Raw genomic sequence first — 22,247 nt, forward strand, 5'->3', positions numbered from 1 at the left:
AGTTAGATCTGAATTCCTAGGGTAGACACAACCCTAGCTAATCTTTGAGGGGGAAGCCATGCTAGAACAGAGGGGACCTGAGGACCCCTCTCCCCCAAATGCCTGTGGAGCTGGGCTGTGGGGCACACAGTGACAGGCCAGGAGGGTACATGCCGTGGTAAGCATCTCGTCGTCTGACCAGCATCTGTCCTTCCTTCTGTCCCCAGCATCTCAATTTCCCTTTAGGACCTACCCTCCCCCCTTTCCTAGTGACCTCCCCCCTCTGTAGACCAGACCTGGTCAGTCAGCTTCATCCGGCTGCCGCGTCGGTTCAGGCTGTCTACTGAGTGACCCCGGGACTGCCGAGAACACCAGACCTCTATTTGCTGAGCTATTGAGCTGCTGACAGCCGACTTGCCTGCCAACGGGGAAAACTGAGCCTAAAGATGATTTTTAAAATGGCATTTCAAATTAGTGGGGAACGAATGAATTATTCACTAAATGGGACAATTGGCTACACATGTAGGGGAAAATTAAGTCAGCTCCCTTCCTCCCATCACAAACAGAAATAGATTCCAGTTGGATGAAAGGAAAAAAGGATTAAAAAATGAGTGTAGTGGAAGAAAATGCAGGATAATACTTTTTCATAAATTTGGGAGTGGGCAAAAGAATGATCTTCCTTGGCATGACGTAAAATCCAGAAGCCACCAGAGGAATCTTATTCCCAAACTGGCAGAATAAAACAGAAATCTGTGTAGCCGATGATACCATAGAAAAAATGGAAAGGCCAGTTGTTGCAACTGACAGATGCAAATACCCTTAACTACAAAGGGGTCTGCCAGCCAATAGGGCAAAAGGGAAACCACTTCAACCCAAACTGGGCAAAGGACCTGAACAAGCAGGTCACAGAAGAATAGTCAGCCCGATTGTTGTTCACTTCGAGAAATATCCATCCAAAGGTACACCAGAGGGAAGGGATTAGAAGTAATGTTATGTATGAACTGTCAAAGGAATGGAGAATATTTAGCCTAGAAGGAAATAGATCACTGTCCAATAAAATATAATGTCAGTCACATATGCAACTTTAAATTTTCTAATAGCCATTTAAAAAAAAAGCAAAAAGAAACCGGTGAGGTGAATTTCAATATTTTATTTAACCCAAATAATGTCATTTCAGCATATAATCAGCATAACAATTATTTATTGATTTTGGTACTACATCTGGGAAAACTGGTGCGTATCTGACACTGACGGCACATCTCGCGTCAGGCCAGCCGCATTTCAAGCGCTTGTGGTAGATGGTTGGTGTCTACCACACCGAGCAGCCTGGTGTTAGGGCTGAGAGGGTGAATCACAGACCTGGGGCCACGTCCTGGCTGGCTTTCCCCCTTCTCAATGGCCAAATGGCTTTCCCATTTGCTGGCTGTGTGACCTTTTTCATTTTCCATGTCTTCATTTGAAAAACGGCACTATAGGGCAGTGTGGGTTTTAAATGGAATCCACATATGGCGTCCAGCCCACTGGTTGGCACAGAATTAAGAGCGTAACAGTTGTTTATGTGGAGTTACTAATAATTACCAAAGAGCTGATAAGTCTGGCCAATATGTAAAAAAACAGCAGGGCGTGAGATTTTAGTTCAGCATAAGAAAAAAGTCCACGCCTGAGAGCTACACTGTCCAGTATTGGAGCTGCCAGCCCCACGTGGCCATGGCGCACCCGAGTAGCAGGTCCGATTGACAAATGCTAAAGTGCGAAATACACACCCGATTTCCAAGACGCAGAGAATGTAAAATATCTCCCTAAATTTTTTTAATGTTGATTATATGCTGAAATGATCACATTTTACAGATTGGGTTAAAGAACATATTAAAATTAATTTCACTTGTTTCTTTTTACTTTTAAAAATGACATTCATAGTCGCTTCTCGGCCTTTTGGCTAAGATCAAGTGTGAAAATGCCATTAATGTGTTCACATACTTCTGTTGGGTAGCACTGATTTAGAACGGCGCAGCAAGGGGCTGGGAGGCTTTGGTGAGTAGTGAGGCCCCTGTCCTGAGACTGTTTCAAGCTGAGGATGGCTGAGTGGAAGGCGGGGATGGTGCACAGTGACTTCAGAGTTGGAGATTTGTGGGTTTCTCCTAGTCATGCAGCTGCTTCTGGGGTCACAGCTAAGGGTGTAGCTAACTGTCAGCCCTCACTCCCCGGCAGCAGGACCCAGCTCTTCCAGACGAGTCCCGCATGACATACTATTGGCTCAGGGAACAAATGACTGGCCAGACGGAGGACCGGGCCCTGCTGCCTCTGTGTCCTTGTGGTGTCGGGTCAGCTTCATGCCTTCTCCATTCTCTCCTGCTCCCAGACAGTGTCTGGAGGGAGAGCCCCCCATTGCTCTCTGCTCAGCCCAGATCCTGGGCAAAGCGCCCACGTGAGGGAAGCTCTTGGCTGCCTGGATACGTGGAGAAGCCCTTAGAGTAAGTATTTCAGCAGATGTGAATCTGGGAGCAGCTGTTTCCACCATCCCAGCAGCCAGACAGCTTCCTCCTTGCAGCCTGTGTCTCATCCAGGAAGGGTCAACCCCGTACCGCGTGTGGGCTTGCCTGATGCAAGCCAGGCAACCAAGCAACGGCGTGGATTTTGCTTAATCCACAACCAGCAGGATGGTGTGGCAGGAGTCCGAGTCTGTCTTCTCTGTTACCATGAGATGTCGGGCAAGTTCCTGCCTTCTCTGGGCCTCAGTTTCTTCATTCCTCAAATGAGGGGGACACCAAGTAGCCCTTCCAGTTCCTAAATTCAGGCATCATTTGGTTCATCAGTGTCAGCCCCTCTCAGCTCTCGTCTTTAGCATCCTCTTGTTTTTCATTGCTGAGTTTTCTCTGTCCCACCTGGATGATGCTGACGCCGACGATGGCACTAATAATAAACCACAGCTAGCGTTGGTCAGTGTCTCTTTGACACATATTAAACTTATTCAGTCCTCCTGCCCACCTTACGAGATAGGACCGGTATTATCTCTGTTGACAAAAGCAGAACTGTGAGCCCCTTGTATTAGTCGGCTAGGGCTGCCATAACAGAGTGCCACAGATGGGTAACTTCAACAACGGAAATTTATTTTCTCAGTCTGGAGGCTGGAAGTCCAAAGTCAAGGTGTCAGCAGGTTGGTTCCTTCTGGGGCTTCTCTCCTTGGCTTGTATGTAGACGGTCGTCCTCTCCCTGTGTCCTCACATGGTTGTCCCTCTGTGTATGTCTGTGTCCTAATCTCGTCTTCTTAGAAGAACAGCAGTCCTACTGGATTAGTGCCCTGCCCCCAATAATCTCTTTAAAGACCCCGTCTCCAAACACAGTCACATTCTGAGATACTGGGGGGTTAGGACTTCAACAAATGAGTTTGGGGCGTCACGATTCAGTTCATAGCACCCTTTAAAGGCAGGGAGACCCTGTTTCTCCTCTCCCCCTCACAGGACTGGCCCACAACAGAGATTCTCAGATGGTCTTTGTTGAAAATCAAGATGAGGGAGGATGGAAGGGGGAAGACTGAGGGGTTAGGGGGATGAAACGTACCCCGTCAGGGTTCTCTAGGTCCACCTGACAGTACTGGGGGTGGGCTCAGCCCCGCTTTGCCTCTGTATGTGCCGACAGCCTAGATGGGGGAAGTGGCCAAGTGAACAGAAATTGCCTCCTCATCATAGAAGGGCGCTGCTGACTCCATTGAGGAGGGTCAGGAGGAGGCACCAAAAGGATAGCAAGAATCCTAGGCAGGTGAGAGAGGTTGGGAAGGGCTTCTGAGCAGAGGGAACAGCAGGTGCAAGCTGGTAGGTGTGACAGAGTGTCTTGTGAAGGGGGCTCAGGCAGCATCGAGGTCAAAGCTGGGGACAAAGAGACAGGAGGGGGCAGTCCAGGCAGAACTTGAATGCTAAGGACTGTGAACTTAACCCAGAGCTCCAAGACAGTGAGTGAGTCAAGCAAGGGGGTGGAGGGATGATTGTACCACGTTCACTGCATGGCGTGTGGGCTCCTGGCGGAGCCATGACTGCCCCCCAACCCCCCCCCCACACTCTGGTCCTTGCTATGCCTCCAGCTCACTCACAGCCCTTTCTTCCCCTTCCTCTGGGAAGCCAGGGCCCCTTCTCATCTGTTGTTCAGCCGGGACCCTGACTCATTCAGCCTTTCAGTCATTAGTCCTGAACAATCACTTTGCAAACACAGCTTGTGGGCCCAGAGTTGGGGAAGGCTGTGTCCCAACCATACGCAGGCAGGATGTAAATCTCCATCTTCGCAAGCACCATGCTTGCCTTGCTGGGCTCCCCACACCTGGTGGAAGTGGGCCAGGAGGCAGGCTCTCTGGTTGAGCCTCCAGACCCAGAGACTCAGAGTGGCCTAAATGGTGCTCCCTCTGTGACAGAACGTACCCTTTCTGCTTTGACTGATAACATGGCAGCAGTAATAACAGCAAATATTTACCAAGTGCTTACTCCATGCTTACTTTGCAAAATTAATTTGTTTGCTCTTCGCAGCAACCCTTTGAGGAAGGGACTGTTATTATCTCTATTTTACAGATGAGGAAACTGAGCTGCTGAAGTCACTTGCCCAGGGCCACTGCTTGAGCTGCTGAAATACAGGAGAAAGGAAACCTTTTGCTGAGTATAGACTAGGAAAGCTACCTCTGGCTTGGAAATAGTTATACCATCAGTTTCTGGTCAAATACTTCATAAAAATTAAAGGGCCCAAGCTGGCATCTCCAGTTTTTCCACAGAAAGCTCAGACATTTAGAAATTAGATGCAATATTTAAATTGAGAGATTTATAGAAAAATCTGGCTCCTGGCTCCCTCTTGGAAAATTAGAAATGCTGGCTCCCTGGGCCCATGTTCCCACACAGCAGCAGTTGCCCAGGCAGACCAGCTGCTGGAAGGGGACGTCTACCCCTTCTGGTTACACTGGCTGGGTCCCGCACTCATGGTGGCTGTTTGTCCCGGTTTTGGGGGCATTGAGTTTGCCCCCACTAGATAACATAGCCATGGAAAGCAGTGTTAGAAAATGCTTTAAAAATTGACTTCGATGCCACATACATGGAAACTGAGTCCCAGGAAGGCAACTGCCCAGGCTCACATACCATGTTTCCCCAAAAATAAGACTGGGTCTTATATTAATTTTTCCTCCAAAAGGTGCATTAGTGCTTATGTTCAGGGGATGTCGTCCTGAAAACCCATGCTAGGGCTTATTTTCTGGTTAGGTCTTATTTTCAGGGAAACACAGTAGCTGAGTACACAAAATCTATGCATTTTTGTATGTGAAATGTCATTGTCTCTAAATATCACTTGGGGAAGTAGTAAAAATGCAGATTCTTGGGCCCCATCCCCAGAGGTTCTGATTCGGTATGTCTTCCCTGAGGTCAAGAATCTATGTTCTAACAAACATTCCTCCACGACACACACACACACACACACACACACACACACACACACACACACACACGGGATCCCCTCACTGGTGGTGCTTGGATCATACATGGAGAAACACTGCTTTAGTCCCTGAGCACTCAGACTAACTGGATGGCACACTAGCAAACAGCCCTGAACCAGAGTCCACAGCCCGAGATTTTATCCTTGGTCCTGAGTGGCCACGACAAATCCATATTCAGCGTATTGAATGTGAACGTCTCCCAACACCGAGACCATACACAAGGCTTTTCTTCCCAGAGCACCTCGTCAGGGCTCACACAGCTGCATTTCAGGGCCTGGAAGCTTTAAGGACTCCTCAGCCCCTCCCCGTCCATCCTCACCCTCGCTACCTGCCCCACCCCCACCTATAGCTGAAGGCGCCAGGTCTGTGTGGAACCTGTTTCACTGCTCATTGTGCAGGTTTGGATGAAACAGACTCTGAGGTGGGACTTTAGAGGAGGGAACCTGGGTGCAGGCCACTCCAACCCCTTAGGACACAGAGGGCTGGTTGTGATCACATGAAGGCTTGCAGATAAGCGGTCAGACTTACCAGCCTGCTCCACTGGCAGCTGGGGTGTGGCCGCGTAGACAGGCAGGGAAAGAGAGTTGTCCTGTTCACACTGCATTTACGAAGAATCACATTGGATGTGTGAGTGGAGGGGTCCCAAATTGCAAGCTCCCTGAGAGGTGGGGCAGGGCTGTTGCACACAGGGGGCAGGTCTGGGCCACCAGCTGGAGAGGAGAACTGAAGATACCATAGGGCCACCTCTCTGCAACCCTTCTCTTGTTCTGGCTGCTCTTCATGCACAGGTATAAATCCCACCACAAATAAATTACATTTGTTCTGCCCTTCAGGGCTACAGACCCACGTTGTGCCTAATTCCAATCCTCATGAAAACATCTTGGGAGAGAGACTATAGTTAGCCCCATGTCGTAGGTGAGGAAACGGAGGCCCAGAGCTCATGAGGGGCCCTGCAGAGGGTGGCTGCTGGATTTTTAATTAAGGGAACCAAGATTCTTTTATGTCTCAGTGAGTTGATTTCCCCCCAAGACTCCTTCTCGTCCTCTGACTCCCAGCATCGGGCAAAACTCCCTGTGTGTCCCAGGAGGTTTAGGTAGTTTTGAACCTTAGCGTAAAAGACTTAGCAGTCCAGGTGTTAGCTGCAATGCCCAATATGGGGGGGCTCATGAGCCTCACATGGCCACTGAGCCCCTGAAAAGTGACTAGTGCAAATCGAGATGTGCTCCAAATGTACAATACACACCGGCTTTTGAAGACTTAGTACAAAAAAAAAAAAAAAAAAAAGCAAAACATCTTAATTGATATGTTTTATCTTGATTGCATGCTGAAATAATATTGAGGATCTATTAGGTTGAAGAAAATATAATATTAACATTAATTTCACCTGTTTCTCCATTTTTTTTTTAATATGGCTACTGGAAAATACAAAATTACCTATGTGGCTCCCATTTTATTTCTGTTGGATAGCATTTCAATCACTTTCTTCCCAGAAGGCCCCGAGCTCCTTATGCAAAGTGTCCTAATTGTACCGTAGCCACCTTTATGTTACCGTCACAGGGAGGAAGAGATGGGTAACGCATCTTCACTGACCTGCAGAGCCCAGGTCGGCAAAACGTCACTAGCATTTCCTCCTTCACCCTGATTTCCTCTTTGTGGGCATAACCATAGCAATTATAAAAACTGGAACTGCAGTAGTCGCTTAGGGTTGCTGTAACAAGTCATCACCATCTGGGTGGCTTAAAACAACAGCAGTTGATTCTCTCACAGCCCTGGAAGTCAGACGTCCAAAGTCAAGGTGGTGGCAGGGTGGGTTCCTTCTGGAGCCCGTGAGGGAGAATGTGTCTCTCGTTTCTGGTGGTGCCCTGCCATCCTTGGTGTTCCTTGGCTTGCCGCTGCTTCATTCCAATCTCTGCTTTTGTCATCACATGGCCTTTCCCCCTGAGTGTTTCTGTGTCCACATTTCCTTTATAAGGACACGACTCATTGGATTAGGAGCCAGTGAGACTTGGTCTTCATTACCAACAAATTACATCTGTAAAGACCCTATTTCCAAATAAGATTACATTCTGAGGTTCTAGGTGGGACCTATTCGACTAGGGCAAAAGAGGTCTTCTTACAGGTGACCTGTTTGGGTGAATAAAATAGGCAAACGGGGAGAAGCAGCACCGTGGGTGAGGCTCCTGACATGGGTTTATGCCAGTTCTTTCCATGACCAATGGGTCACTCTTAGAATGTCTGGGAGGCCAGTCCTGCCCCAGAATGGCTGTGTGGGGGCAGCCCCCAGGAACGGAAAGTTGGGAGACTAAACGGTGCCTTTTTGGGTCTGCCAGGTACTGGATTCTAAGACCTGCCCTCAAAAGTCCCCCATGGCTTGACCGTGAATATGGGAACTTGTTACAGCAACCCTAAGAGACTACTACAGTTCGTTTTCACAATTACTATGGTTATGCCCACAAAGAGGAAATCAGGGTAAAGGAGAAAATGCTAGTGACGTTTTTCTGGCTTGGGCTCTGCAGGTCAGTGAAGATGCAGGGCTGGCTGCGTCTCTGAATAGCTGGGCCTCAGGGATCCCAGATCCACTCTAGTACCGTTAGTCAGCCATCTTGGGCTGGGGACGTGCACCTGGTGGGGATCCTCAGAGCCTCTCAGTCTCCAAACTCCCCATGGGGACAGGGGCTGCTCCCAGCTGCAGGAGCCCCGCCAGCTAACAGGTGTTATTTCCATGCCAGACTCAGAGAATGGGGTCCTGGTTTTCTCTGGGGCTGGTGTAACTAAGGCTGACCCTGGGACCTGCTGTGCCCCAGGGGCTCCTGTGCTTCTTAAGGAAGAGGGAAAGCTCAGAGAGAGGCAGAGGACACGGTCCCCAAACCGTGCAGCTGGACACCTCAGCTACAAGGAAGACCCAGGCAGAGTTGAACTGACGTCCCCTCTATTTCCCACCGAGGCTGTCGGGGTATTTAGTCCTCACGACAGCCCTGGGAGGGAGATGCTGTTGTCTCCATAAGTTCATGAAAGGTCTTGGTTGCAAGTAGCAGAACCCACTCTGGCTAATTTATGCAGAAAAGGGTTTAGGTTGCATTCTGAATTCAGGCTGGGGAGACAGAAAACTGGGTTTGTATGGTCGATCGCTAGAGATAACACGTCCTACCGGGGTGCTCTAGCAAACATGCAGCTGCCCTAGTAGCAGAGCTCCTGCAGACACGAGCCCAGCGGTGCAGCCCACAAAGATCCAGTTGGCTCTGCCACCTTGTTCACCAAAAGCAAAGACAGTGCCCGAGTTGACGACCTCCCTACCCTATTTGCGCGGATGTCTTATGTGGCTGCATCTGGTTTATGATTCAAGTTTGGGGTCCTAGATACAAGGGGGCTGTGAAACTGACTTCTGACTTCTGCGTTAGCGAGTACGGGCTCAGATCATGGACATTTCCCCAGAGACAAAAAGGTGATTCGAAGATGATGGGCAGTCGTGAGTATGAGAAATGCCCTAACACTCCACTTAACAGATGAGAAAACAGAGGCACAGAGGGTTTGAGTGACTTGCCCAAGGCAACTCAGCTAGAAATGGTGGCGGTTGGCTTCAAATCCAGGCTGTCTAGCTATAGAGCAAGATCTCACGTGGACAGGGAGGATTTGGAGAGGCAGGGACAGGAGCGGGGAGAGTTCATGGCAGGTGGAGAGACCTGTGTCATCATCAAAGGCCCAGAAGGACGGACGACGGCTGCTTGGAGGAGGACCCAGCATACTTCACATCCTGCTAAAGCAAAGTGCAAGGAGAGATGGCTGGGAGCCTGGGCAGCGAGCGCCCATGAAGTCCCACCGCATGACACCCACCTGGTTACTCGATTCCATCGCCCAGAGTGGCCACGTGCCTGGGTTGGGGTCTCCAACATAGCAAATCATGAAGGGGGCGGAGGCTCCCTGGGTGGCCTGCTCCCATGGCTCAGCCAGCCCCCTGTCCCCTGGCAGACCCCAGCAGGCCTCTCGGAGCTGGAGGTTCTTGGAGTCAGGTTGACATTGATGGTAAACAGAGACATTCCAAACCTGGAGGAATTGGAACAATGTGGCCACCACGGGCTGAGGGCTAGGAGGTGACGCCGGACAGGGCAGGGTTCCATCCAGGCCCAGCTGCAGACCCGGCATGGCCTCGGCAAACACTCCGAGTGCCTACTGTGTGCAAGACGTAGAAGGAGAGGCATTCCTGAGCTCCCTGCCCAGAAACCGTGGCAGCCGGCCCACGGGCTGCGGGGTCAGCCCCTCTTGAAGGAGTGGGAGAGTTTCGATGAGATCTCCTCTTCTCTGCGTCTCAGGCTCCTTGAGAGCTCAGGGAGGGGCTGGGTGGGGCAATCAGAGCTGCCATCTCCCTGAACGCGGGGCAGGGACGGTATCGCCACCCCGCCCCTGTCAGCAGGGCCTGCCGCCCAGAGGACTGAAGCCAGCTGTCCCCGGGCTGAGCCCAGGGCCGAGAGGTCCTCTGACCCTGCTTTCATATCATTAGAACGAATTCCTCTTGAACTGGAGTCTGAACCACAAGGTACAAGACAAACATCTCGAGAGAAGTTTAAGGACTCCAGGCCACAGTGGTACTGGTGGTGCCAAGCGCAGAGTAGGGCAGAACTCTCCCTCCTCTGGAGAAGGTTCCTCTGAATTGTGGGAGGGTCCAGGAGATAGATTCTGGGCTGGGGAAGTGCCCCGGCACCCAGCCCTGCCGTCCTGCCTCTTGCTGTTTTCTTCTGATTCCCGCCCTGGCTCTCGTCTGTCCTCCTGTCTGGGGCACACAGCCCGAGTACGTCAGGGTCTTACCTTGCTGGTCCCCCCATCACTCCAGCGCCCAGCCTCTGCCCGGGTGCCTGGGGCCTTGAGCAGCCATACCCACCCAGCCGTCCGCTCATTGGTGTGTCTGGAGCAGTGCCACGCGCTCATGAAGAGCATGGGATGTAGGATTTAGAAATCTTCACAGCGTTAGCCACCGCTGTGACATGCAGGCACGTGATGATTTCTATTGCATGTTAGGAAAGTATGGGTCCCTGATGAAAATCAAAACCAGGCAAACAAACGGGTCCTTCACTGCAAATGGTGTGACAAGCACTGAGCTCCAGGAATCAGAGCAGGAAAAAGATGCGCCAGGATACTGTCAGAGGGCTGGCGGCCTCTTCTCCTTCCCTTTGTGTCTCTGAGCTCAGATGCCTGGCAGTATGTGGGGGGGGGGGGGCTTCAAAGCTTCCCTGAGGGGCAGGGGGTGGGCGTGGCTCTGCTGAAGTCTGGGGGACTCTGTCGGCTGTGCCCAGGATGCAGAGGGGACATCCAGCCCCTCTTGACCAGTACCCCTCCCTCTGCAGCCTCCTGGGTGCCTCGCTGAGACGCATTCATTCCCACGGATTTGCCCCAGGCGCTGCTTTAGGCCCCAGATTGACAGGCCGGGGACCTCCTGCAGCTGGTGTTCTCAGCGCTGCGTGGGCAGTGTGGCGCTTAGAGGGTGATTTCAAGGTGGGAATAAAACAGGTCGATGTGCTAGGGAGCCGATGGGGTGGGCTTGGGGAGTGCAGCATATTTAATGGGGGACAATATGCCATCCACAGGAAAGGGTGGTGGGATTTTAGACAGCTTAACAAGGCACAGGGGGTCTTCCCAGAGACCATCAAGGAAAGAGGAGGACAAAGAGGAGGGAGGAAGGAGACAAAGCAGTGTGCCTCAGGGGACTCAGCTCTGCCCAAGTGCAAAGTCGGCCTGGCCTCTGCTTGCTTGCTGCCTCTGTGAGGAGAGCAACAGGCAGGGCAAGATCGTCCCCCTCACCTGCTCCCAACCTCCCAAGTGCAAGAGGAGGCGAGGTCCTGCCCACAAGGGTCTTATATCCTACGGCCCCCAAATCTCACCCCAGGCATGGGGTGGGGTCTATGGAATGGTGTTATCGGTCTGTGTCAAGTGTCCCAAACTCCTGGCCTCGCCATCCCTCCTGCCTGCAGATCACGGCATTCGTGAGCTCCTCTCCACGCCACGAGCCCACGTGAGTTCTGAGATGCACGGAGACAGCGATGGGCTGGCCATGCTCCATGCCCACCTGTTCGCACCCATCCCCTGGGCTGGTCTGTCCTCTGGCCTCCAGCCTCACCCTCATTCTCTCTCCTTGGAATTTGCCTCCTTTGCGGGTGCCCTGGGAAAGCCTGGTTCTGAGGGCTGAGGGCCAGGACTCTGCAGCTCCTTCTTAGGCTATAGTGAGTGTATTGGTTTTCTGTGGTGCGTAACAAATTCCCACAAACTTCGCAGCATTAAACAACACACATGTATCGGCTCCGAGTTCTGTAGGTCAGAAGTCCAGACGCAACGGGGCTGAGTTCTCTGCTCTGGACATCAGGAGGCTGAAATCAGGCTTTTATCTGGAGGCTCTGCGGAGAATCTGCTTCCAGGCTCTCCACTCAGTTTGTTGGCAGAATTCAGTTCCTTTTGGCTGTTGTTCGAGGTCCCCATTCAATGCTGGCTGTCAGTGGGGCTGCTCTCTGTTCCTCGTGACAGCTACCTGCCTTCTCCCGTGGCTCCGCCATCTTCAAAGCAGGCAGCAGCTCACTGAGGCCGTCTCAGGCCACCAGCTGGACAAAACTGCTTCTAATGGGCTCGTGTGATTAGATTAGGCCCACCTTGACAATGGCCCTTCCGATGAAATCAAAGACAACTGATAAATTCCTTTTGCCTCGTAAGGTAATGGAACCACAGGAGTGACAGCTCCTACATTCACAGGCTCCCCTATATCTAAAGGGGGGATCATACAAGGACTAGGGTCACCGGGGGCCATTCTTTCAATTCTGCCTGCTTCACAGCAGCTGGTCCCAGATGTGCCAGGCAGACCCCATCTGAGACCTCCACCATCAGGGCACGCTGTGCCAACCTGGCCATCTGGAGTCTTGGTTCTAAGCTCTGTTTTTGCCACTAGCTGGCTATGTGATCTTGGGCCAGTCACCTTTCTCTGGGCCTCAGTCTTCCTACCTGTACATTGGGGAGATTGGACTATCAGAGGGTCTCCACTGTGACTGCCTTTTGGAGTAAACTGGGGGAGCTTTTCAAAACTATAGTGCCTGTACCCCATCCTCAGGGACCCTCAGTGGCTTAATCAGTCCAGGGTGGGGCCCAGACAAGGGTTCATTACAAAACCTGCCCGGGAGATGGACACCATAAGTCAGGGCTAAGAAACACAGAATTAGAAACTTCCCAAAGCACAGGTTTTCACCCTCTCTGCTCATTAGGATCCCCTGGGAAGATTTTTTTGTTAAAGACCAGTGCCCAGGCCCCACCGCAGAGCCCAACTGAGTTGGCTGGAGGTGAGGTCCCAGCAGCAGCATCTTTTAACAGCTCCCCAGGGTGGCTAATGTTCAGTCAGGTGATTATAATTCCTGACATCCTGTGTTCTCCCCCAGGCCACCTGGTGGGATGGGGACAAGGAAATGCCAAAGGGAAGGAGGAAGCAGGGACACAGGCAGGCCTGCATTCTGGGTCAGCCCCAGACTCCTTCGTGGCACTGATTTTCCTCCTGAGCCCACTTCACAGGACCAAGGATTAAAAGCCATCATGTCCCTGAGAGCTTAGTGCAGGGCTCAGCAAATGGCATCAAACCCAAACTCTTGGAAGCTCCATGGGGCAAAGGGCGGCAGGTGTGAACTGATCAGACCTCCACTGCCCTGAGAAGGCCTCTGGATTCCTCTGCCACTGGGATCTTAGTCCTGGAAACAGGCCCCCCTCCCCGCTCCACCCCAGCGTGGCCCTGCTTCCTTCTGCACCATTTCCTTCCAAACAAAGGGCTTCCCCTTTGGGAGGTTATCAGTGTACAGCCCAGGGTGGGCAGGGCCGGATTTCTGCGCTGGGCTCTCTCAGGACCTGGGAAGGACCAGAGGATGGGGCCCGGGTGGGGCTGCGTGGGCCTGGGTGGGGCTGCGTGACCCCAGGCTGATCTGGGAAGAGAGCTGCAGGCAGGGCTGCTTTAGCTCTAGCTGTCTGCTCAGGGCACCCCAGATGTAGGGAGTTCACTTGCCCTTTGGGACTAATGCAGCCTTGCAAACAGGGACCAGCCTGCCAGCCAGCGGGCCATGCTCTTCAATTGGTCTTGCCCAGGTGCCTGCCTACATGCCCTATAGGGAGGACTGGTCTCTCCAAACTCACCATTTCTCAAGAACTTCACAACTACTCTCTCCCCTTCCAGCCTTATCCCCTTTAATTTGTTTTCCTCACAGTAGCCAGAGTGACTTTCAGAAAACATGAGTTGAATCGATCATCCCCTGCTTGAACTGTTCACGGGCTTCCTGCTGCCTCGAAGATCAAATTCAAGCTCCAGCCACAACCTGTGAGCGCTGCTTAATGTGATCCCCGCCCTGCCTCTCTGATGCCTCCTCTCCCTCTTGCTCTTTCTGGTCACAACAGCCTCCTCCTTTTCCTCAAGCACACTGAGCTCCTTCCTACCCCAGGGCCTTTGCACTTGCTACTTACCCCACTATGTGAAATACTCTTCCTGTGGCTGGTAATTCTTCTCTTCTGCCTGTCACCCTTCCAACAGACCTTCCTAGATCGTCCTGCCGAAAACCTCAGCCCCTCCCCTATCACTGTCTCTGTGTTTCTTCCCAACACTTACCACTGTTAAAAGTGTCTTGTTTATTGATTTGGTTTTTTTCTTCCTGGCCTGTCTTTATCCCTAGCAAGTAAACTCCTTTTTTAGTTTACTTGCTGGCCTGTTTACTGCGAGTTCCTGGGCTGGGAAAATGCTCAATAAGTGTTGACTGAGTAAATGAAGAGAAGAAATTGACAAAGTTTCAAAGCATGAAGTGTGTACACAGCACTGTAGGGTTTAGAAATGCATATATCACCATCCCAAATGGAATACATGCCAAGGATTGTACTAAGTGCTTGAAGTATATGAACTCAATCTTCCAGCCACCCTAGGAGGTGGGGAGTAGTGGTATTGTTCATGTTTTACAGATGAGAAAATGAAGGCACAGAGAGGTTAAGTGACCTGACCAAAGTCACACAGCTGGTCCAACCCAAGCATAGTGGTCTTTCTATGAAATGTTGTCTATGGGGAAATGTAAGGTATGATACAAACTGCTTAGCTGGGTTGGTTGCACAAGACAGAGAAAATTCATTTCATTACACCCCCACATGGGTGTAATAAGGCTGCAGAGGGCAGAGGGCAGGGGAACAAGGGATTCCCTCACAAACCCTAAAAAACAGCAGAATCCTGTGGTGAGATAAATTACAAGCCCCACTGCTTCCTGCCACCTTAGACTCAGTTTCCCCATTTCCAAAGTGCAAAGGGGATGGGATGGTCTTGGGCATCTCTCCCTATTTTATGATTCTCTTAAGTGACAAATGAATGCCACCAACAGATGTCACACAAACTCCATGATGGGGGGCAGGGGAGATGACACTGAGTGGTACGCAGACAGCAGGGAACCATATGAGGATGTAGGTCAGCACGTGGGAGCTGCAGTGGAGCGGAGGGCACAGCTGTCATTCCTCTGGCACAGTGTCCAGACCCCCTTCCTCTGCAAGCAGCAGCCCACTCTCCTGTGGGAACCACCCCCTGGCCTCGCATGCAGAAGCAGGGGAGCAGAGCTTCCCCTCCAGCCCCCTACTGGGGTTTGGGCTCACTTCCCCCAGTTGTGAGTCAGGTCACCCCAACACCAGGGAATCCCCGTTCCTAGCTTCCAGGAAGGAGTGTTTGCTTTGCTTCTTTGTCAGCAACACAAAGCCTTTGAACACCTGGACCCGAGGCACCTGGGCGGTGGGAGGATGAGAGGACAGGCGGCAGGCGAGCCGGGTCCTGCTGTGCGCCCGTCCAAACGGATCCGGCTGGCATGTGGGTGGTGCAGTCCGACTGGTTGGGTGAGTACAGGGTGTGGGCTGGCAAGGGTGCCAGGCAGTGAGTTGTGACACCCCCACCCTGGAGCCAGGGAGGCATTCTAGGGAGACAGCTGGCCTCCCAGCATCTCTCCAGCCCCAGTCAGCGCTGACTCTGGGTTTGGGATCATCAGCTCAAGAGATCCAAAGATGCCCCGGCATCCTCCCAGGAGCCAGGGAAGTGCTGGGCCGAGGTCACTTAAGCAGGGCTTCCTGAGGGTACCTCACCACCTCATGGTGGAGGGCAAGCAGGAAGCTTTCCCGGGCTGGAATGGAGGAGAGTTGAGTATGGTTGTTAACAGTCTCAAGCCACAAAGACCTTTGAGTCTTGGCTCTACCACCTACTTAATGAGCCTGTCTGAGCCTCGGTTTCCTCATCTGTAAAATGGGGATCCTAGTACCTACATCCTCATGTTGTGAGGATTAAATGAGCTAGGGCATGTAAGGGGACTAGCACTTAGTACAAGCTCAATAAAATCAGCATAAGGAAAAGGAGGAGCTTAGAGGGGAAATACAGAGGACACTCTTGCTTTTTCTCCTGGCAGAGTTTCACTTTCCTTGCCTAAGAAATGCAGAAACGGGCCCCACCCCTCTGGACCCTTCCAGTTCTCTGTCCTGTCTCTTTAGAAAGCTGGTGGATAATAGCTCCAGAAAGAGTTAATGCTGATTGTAGCTAAACTGATAATGCCTCAATGGGGTTCCCCATCTAAGAACATTTACATTTTAATCAGTGACAGCTTGAGAAGCCAAAGGAATGTTTTCTGGACAGCCCAGGGTGTGGTGGGGGAAAGAGAGGGGGATTTGGGCTTGGGGGCTTCCTGGGTTCTCATATGTCTCCAGAGGGCATTTGTATCCAGCCCTGAGTGTATTAGATGAGTGGGCACTAGACACAGTTGGAAAGAGGAAAGACAGGAGACAGTAAAGCCACCTAACACGTTTTCTTGGGGATCCTGTGACCTCCTCTGGGGGGGGGCTGCAAAGGAGCAAGATCGACAGATAACGCCAGGAAAAGGTCTGGGGGCCGCGCATGGGAAGAGTCTCCAAGACTCGCCCTCTCTTCCTCTGCTCTGTGTCCTTGTTCTTCATGACCTAGATTTGTTCCAGAACGAGGCTCCCTGACCTTGGTCCGCTCAGTACCGCCTTCATCGTCACCGTCCTTTCCGTAGCTCTTACCTGTATTATTATTTCAAAGGTTGTTCAACTGTGGTTTGTGGGCCAAATTTGATTCCATGTCTGCTTTTGTAAATAAAGTTTTATTGGAGCATAGCCATGCCCATTCACTTATGGATCAACTTTAGAACTGAATAGCTGCGACAGAGCCCGAAAGTATTTACTATCTGGCCCTTTATAGGAAAAGTTTGCTGACCCTTGATTTTACTTCATTTAAAAAACAAAAAAATCAACTTGTGTTTTTGACTTAAACTTATTTAAATGAAACTTCATCACTGCTATACATTGAAAACTAGGCTCCCTAGCTATGAATAGAAGGGCACTAGAAAAATAAATGTGATGAGAGCAAAACAATGTTTTCCAGTTTTACCTCGATGCGCTTGCCGAACCAAACTTCTGAGTTGAGGCCTGAGTGCTCTTTCTTTAGAATGGATATTATTCTCTCATTCATTCAACAGATTATTGAGCACCTACTATGTGCTATGCATTATAATGACTTGCCCTTGTGGGGCCTACTGGGTGCAAAGTACTGTTCAAAGCATTTCATGTGCGTTAACTTGTTAAACTGTATAGCTCTGAGGTAGGTAGCATCATCCCCTTTAACCAGATGGGCAAACTGAGGCACAGAGAGGTTGGGAAATTTGTGAAAGTTTCCACAATTAGGGAGGTTGTTATGGGCTAAATTGTATCCACCCCAAAATTCATATGTTATGTCCTAAACCCAGTGTCTCCGAATGTGACCGTATTTGGAGATGGGGTCTTTGGAGGGGTAATTAAGGTTGAGCTGAGGTCAGCAGGGTGGGTGGTATCCAATATGACTGACATCCTTATATGAAGAAGAGATTAGGATACAGACATGTACAGAGGGAAGATGAGGTGAACACACGGGGAGGAGACAACCATCGACAAGCCACGAAGAGAGGCCTCAGAAGAAACCGACCCCGGTGACACCTTGATCTTGGACTTGGAGCCCCTGAACTGTGAGACCATCTATTGTTGTTGTTCGAGCTGCCAGTCTGTGCTCCTTTGCTATGGTGGCTGATGAGCCACAGCGGTGCAGACAGAGCCTGGATGTGGACCCAGGTACCCTGGAGTTCCTGTCATAACCAACAAGCTGTACCTGTAGGTGTTACAGGCCTCCTAACACCCAGCTGACTCTCCTTGTGGTCATCAGAGAATAGCATTCTTCATAATCCACTGTGATTCATTCCATGGCCATGTATCGCCAGAAACCATCTTCAGAGCTGCCAGGGGGTACGTCCCTTGCTCTGGGAAACATTACCCTGACCAGTTAGGATCAGCCAGCATCCATGGCACCCCATGGGTCCATTGATGCCCAGCGGTCGGCTCTCCCAGACCTTTGCCGGACAGCTGAGTGTCTTCAGTTTCCCCAGGCCAGTGCTCGCTTCTACTGATCTCCTTGGACCTGACCACCCTGTGACCTCACGGTGTAGGGCGAGGCTTCTCAGTTTACTGTGTAAGCACACCTTGGGGGGGGGGGGGTCCTGTTAAAATGCAGATTCTGAGTCAGTAGGTGTGGGCGGGGCCTGTGATGCTGCCATTTCAACAGCCTCCTGCGTGATGTCCACGTTGCTGGCAGGGATGGAGTGGGGTTCAGGAGCTGGCTCATGCGGAGGCTTCACAGACGTTGTGGGTTCGCCATACGTCAGAACCTGGTGGTTGGAGAGTACCCTTGGAAGTGGGAGCATTTAGACGCTGTCATGCAGGGTGTCATGCAGGGTCTCAGCTCCCGCTCCCCACATAAGAACGCAGGACATGGTGAGGCCAAAAAGGAACACCCAGGAGCGATAGGTAGGGGAGTCACACCACTATAGTCTCGCTGGCAGCTGGGTTGGAGACACAGGAAGCAGGAGCCACACTATCCGCAACCTGCTGTCCACTTCTCTCTGCCAACCAACGTCACTTGCTGTCTGCAATCCGTCGTGCTAACTGCAATCCGCTCTTGCTAGCTCAGCCACAATTTTCTTACTAGTCCCCATTTTCTGCTAGCGTAGCCACAGCAGTTATATTCATGGCCAGTGGCTCACTGGGTACAGCTGACGGCCACCTAGCCACAGCTGATGGCCATTCGATCAGTTGATGGCCATTTACTACCGAGTGAGCACCTTTCCACGCAATGGTGAGAGCCTGGAAACTGCACTCCTGGCTCTGTCCCCACAGATGCCATTTCAAGAAAAAAAAAAATAAAACCTCCTTACTCAATCTTTCACCAAAGGCTCATTTGCCAGCTTTATGGCCCCCACCTCTGGGATCTGCCATGCAGGGGCCCTGGGATAAGCGACAGGACCATCATCTAATACACTTTTATACTCCTGGAGCCAGGAGGAAGCTTGGCATAGCTTCTTCAGTGCCCTGTGGAACTGGGGCGAGCGAGGAGGACCCTGTAACTGCATGGGGACGGGACGAACTAAAACTGCTGAGTGCTCAGGACCTTCTCTTCCAGGGAGCTTACATTCTGAGCTCTGACACTCCAGCCTCCAGTCCGCTGCGTGATCCTGGACAAGACTCGGGCATCCAACTCCGTCTTGAAGGATCCCCCACCTCCAAGCTTCAAAGACACCTCTTCAGAGAGACCTTTCCCCTTTGTTCCCTCTGACTATTCTGTTTCCGACCACTCCCTCTCCAAGTCTGTTGTGTGTCTTACAAAGCTTTTTAAATATCATGATCACTGATATTTTTTCACTTCCTTAATCACCGTTGCCACAACTTGTCATTATGTTTGTTTTCTTTACTTATTTATCTCATGGCTCCTCGATCAAATTGTACTCTCCACTGGGTGGGGGAACCGCGTCATTTTCATTCATGCATATTTCATTCAGTTGCCCGCACGAGTCTGGGTCCTGGCCCTTGGGGGGCCCTTGTTAATAGTTGCTGGATGAAGAAATAAGGACAGCAGTTCTTCTAAACTTTAATATGCATGTGATTTACTTGGAGGTTTTGTGAAAATGCACATTCTGATTCAGTACGTCTGGGTAGAGCCCGAGAATCTGCATGTTTCGCAGGTTCCCAGGGGATGGTGACGCTGCTGGTGTAAGGACCTCACCTTAGGTGGTCGTGGCCGAGGGAGTCTGTCCTACTCGGCAGCCAGTCCCACCATCCACTGGCCCCGCTCTCATTGCTTACTACCTAGGAGAGGGTGCAAGCTTTTCAGAAACAAGGAAGGGATATAAGAAAGGATCAACAAAGAAGGAGAACCGATTGCAGGAGCACAGAATGAGTGGTGCTCCAGGAGCCCGGCTGAGCAGAGCACACTGGGGCATCACGGCCCACATGCCCAGGCTTCTCTAGGACTGGGGGAGAGGGGTGCTGGGGGAGACGGGTGCTGAATGAGGATGGTCCCACCCTGCCTGCCCACAGCGGCTCTCCCAGCAAGAAAATGGGCTATTCCAGGCCTGGAAGAGTTAACCTTTGCCTCTCTAGCTTGTCTCCATTCTCAGTGCCAAGTTCACTGTGCACGCAGGAAACACACCTGGACTGGTTCTTCCAGTGGTGGGTGCTTCACATTGCCTCGGTGACAACATCTGTCCCCCCCACCCAAGGACGCACATAAAGCCCTCTCTAGCAGCAGAGATGTACCTGAAGGACGGGGTACTTCAGCTGAGCTGACGACACTGTCCAGGGGCCCACCTCTGTGGGAAGGTAAGCTGGCCCTCCAACAGCCACGATAACAGCTCACCACGTGCTCAGGGTGTCAGGAGGCTCAGTGACGATGAACACGTTTGGTTAAAGGACTAATGCAGCGTTTCTCCAAGTGTGGTCCACACACCACAGGCATCAGAATCACTTTGCAGTTGGGGGTGGGGACAGAGCTGATTGCACATGCAGAGTCCTGGGCTCTAGCCCAGACCTGTGGTTCTAGCCCCTCTGGAAGCGGCGCCCAGGAATCCGCATGGTTCATAGGTTCTCCAGGTGACTGCTGTGCTTTCACCTTTTACAATCTCTGGGCTCATATGTTTGCTTCTTCCTCAGTCTGTATAGTGTTTAATATCCTTTTGTGGCATCTCTATTGTGTGCATGTCTTTGATCGTCAGCTGCCTGATGTCCGTTTGGAAGCCAGATAGAGGAGATACAGGAGGCTTCATACACAACTAGGTGCCCCAGGGAACCACTCCTGCCCTTTGATGCTCTTCTTGCTAACGAAGCCACCAGAAAAGTGCAGCCCACACAGCTGCTCAATGACCCTTCTTTGAATTCAGCCAACTGGTCGCCGAGTCCAGCCCATCCCCACTCTTTAGGACACATCTGCATCCTCAGACCCTCCAGTGGACCAAACCGTGCCCTGCACACGTGGCCCCCAGGAAAGTGTCCGTTTCATCTGAACCCCACACACTTCAGACCTCTGTACCATGTTATGTTCTTTATACATCTCCCCGAAGGGACTTCTGGGTCTCCTTTGGGTTGTTCTTCTCCAAGACCTGTGTCCTTCCAAAGTCTGAGTGGAATCTTGGATCCAAAGTTACTATCATTTTTCACTTCCTAAATTCTCTGCCTGAGACCAGGCTTGCCCTCCTCAACCTTCTCCAAGCAGCAGTCACACCCTGTTGCTACCTTTTTGTTTGTTTATGCGACTTTATTAAAGGACACTAAACCATTTATTAGCAGAGTGGCAACTTGCATCATTTACTCAGTGCTAAATTAAACAGTGTATTGGAAGCTAGATTAACTGACAGCTCCAGGCCTCCTAACAATTTAAATGAGATTTACAAAACGTCTGAGACCCTGTTTTGGAACGCAAAGGGTGTTTGACTTCCAGATTCCATTCTCTGTGGCACAAGAACAGGTCATTCCTTTGTTGACACACATAAAATACGTCACATTTTCTGCTCTGCTGATGCTATAAATGCAATACCAGCCCGCCGACCATATCAGGTTATGAGCATAAAGGATGCCGTGTAACCTCAAAACTCTACCCGTGGAAGGCGCAAACAGGAATGGCCGCTGCTAGGATAATGCTGCTTCCTGTCATGTGACAGGTGAGCGTCCATCTCCCTCCCCCTCAGACGATGTCTTCAGCTTCTTAGAGCCATGAGGGCCTGTGCACCCCACCACCTAGAATGAAGCCCCCAGCCCCACCTGAGCCCCACCGCCTTCCCCAACCTCATCCTCTGTCCCCTTTCTAGCCACTGGCTTCTTCCAGACCCTCCTACCCACCACATACCACCCCCCAAAAAGGTGTTTGAACCAAGTGCTGTTTCCTCCACCTGGGCCTCTCCCTTCCCTCTGGCCAAGCCAACGCCTCCTTCAGGCCTCAGGCCTCGTTCCCTCCCCGACGTCTCTGCCTGGCTCAGACCCCCCACTGCAGGCTCACCCAGCTCCCTTCTCCACACGGAGTTGAGTGATTCCTTCATTAATCCATTCTAGTGAGGGTGATGTGATTGTGCCTCTGTTCCCTGGGACAGTTCCTATTAATGATGATTGTCCCCCTGCAATTATGAATAGCACCCTCTTTCCCTCTCACAAGTCTCCTACTCCGGATTATATGGCCATTGCAATGGGAGTCCGCCCCCCCCGGCTGGAAGATCCATGAGGACACCAGCTGTGTTTCTGCTCATCACTGCCCAGCGCCTGGCTCCAGAGAACTTGACTGCTTGTGGCCTCGCCTTGAAAGTCACAGAGCATCACCATATTCTCTCGGTCGACTGGACGCCAGTCCATGAGCCTAGGCTCTCAGTGAGCAGAGTGTCAAAGAACTGGCAGGCATCTTTCAGACCAGCACACATCTCCAAGGACCTGCATTTCATTCACT

This window comes from Rhinolophus sinicus, linkage group LG18 (assembly GCF_036562045.2).
Source record: "Rhinolophus sinicus isolate RSC01 linkage group LG18, ASM3656204v1, whole genome shotgun sequence".
Taxonomy (NCBI): domain Eukaryota; kingdom Metazoa; phylum Chordata; class Mammalia; order Chiroptera; family Rhinolophidae; genus Rhinolophus; species Rhinolophus sinicus.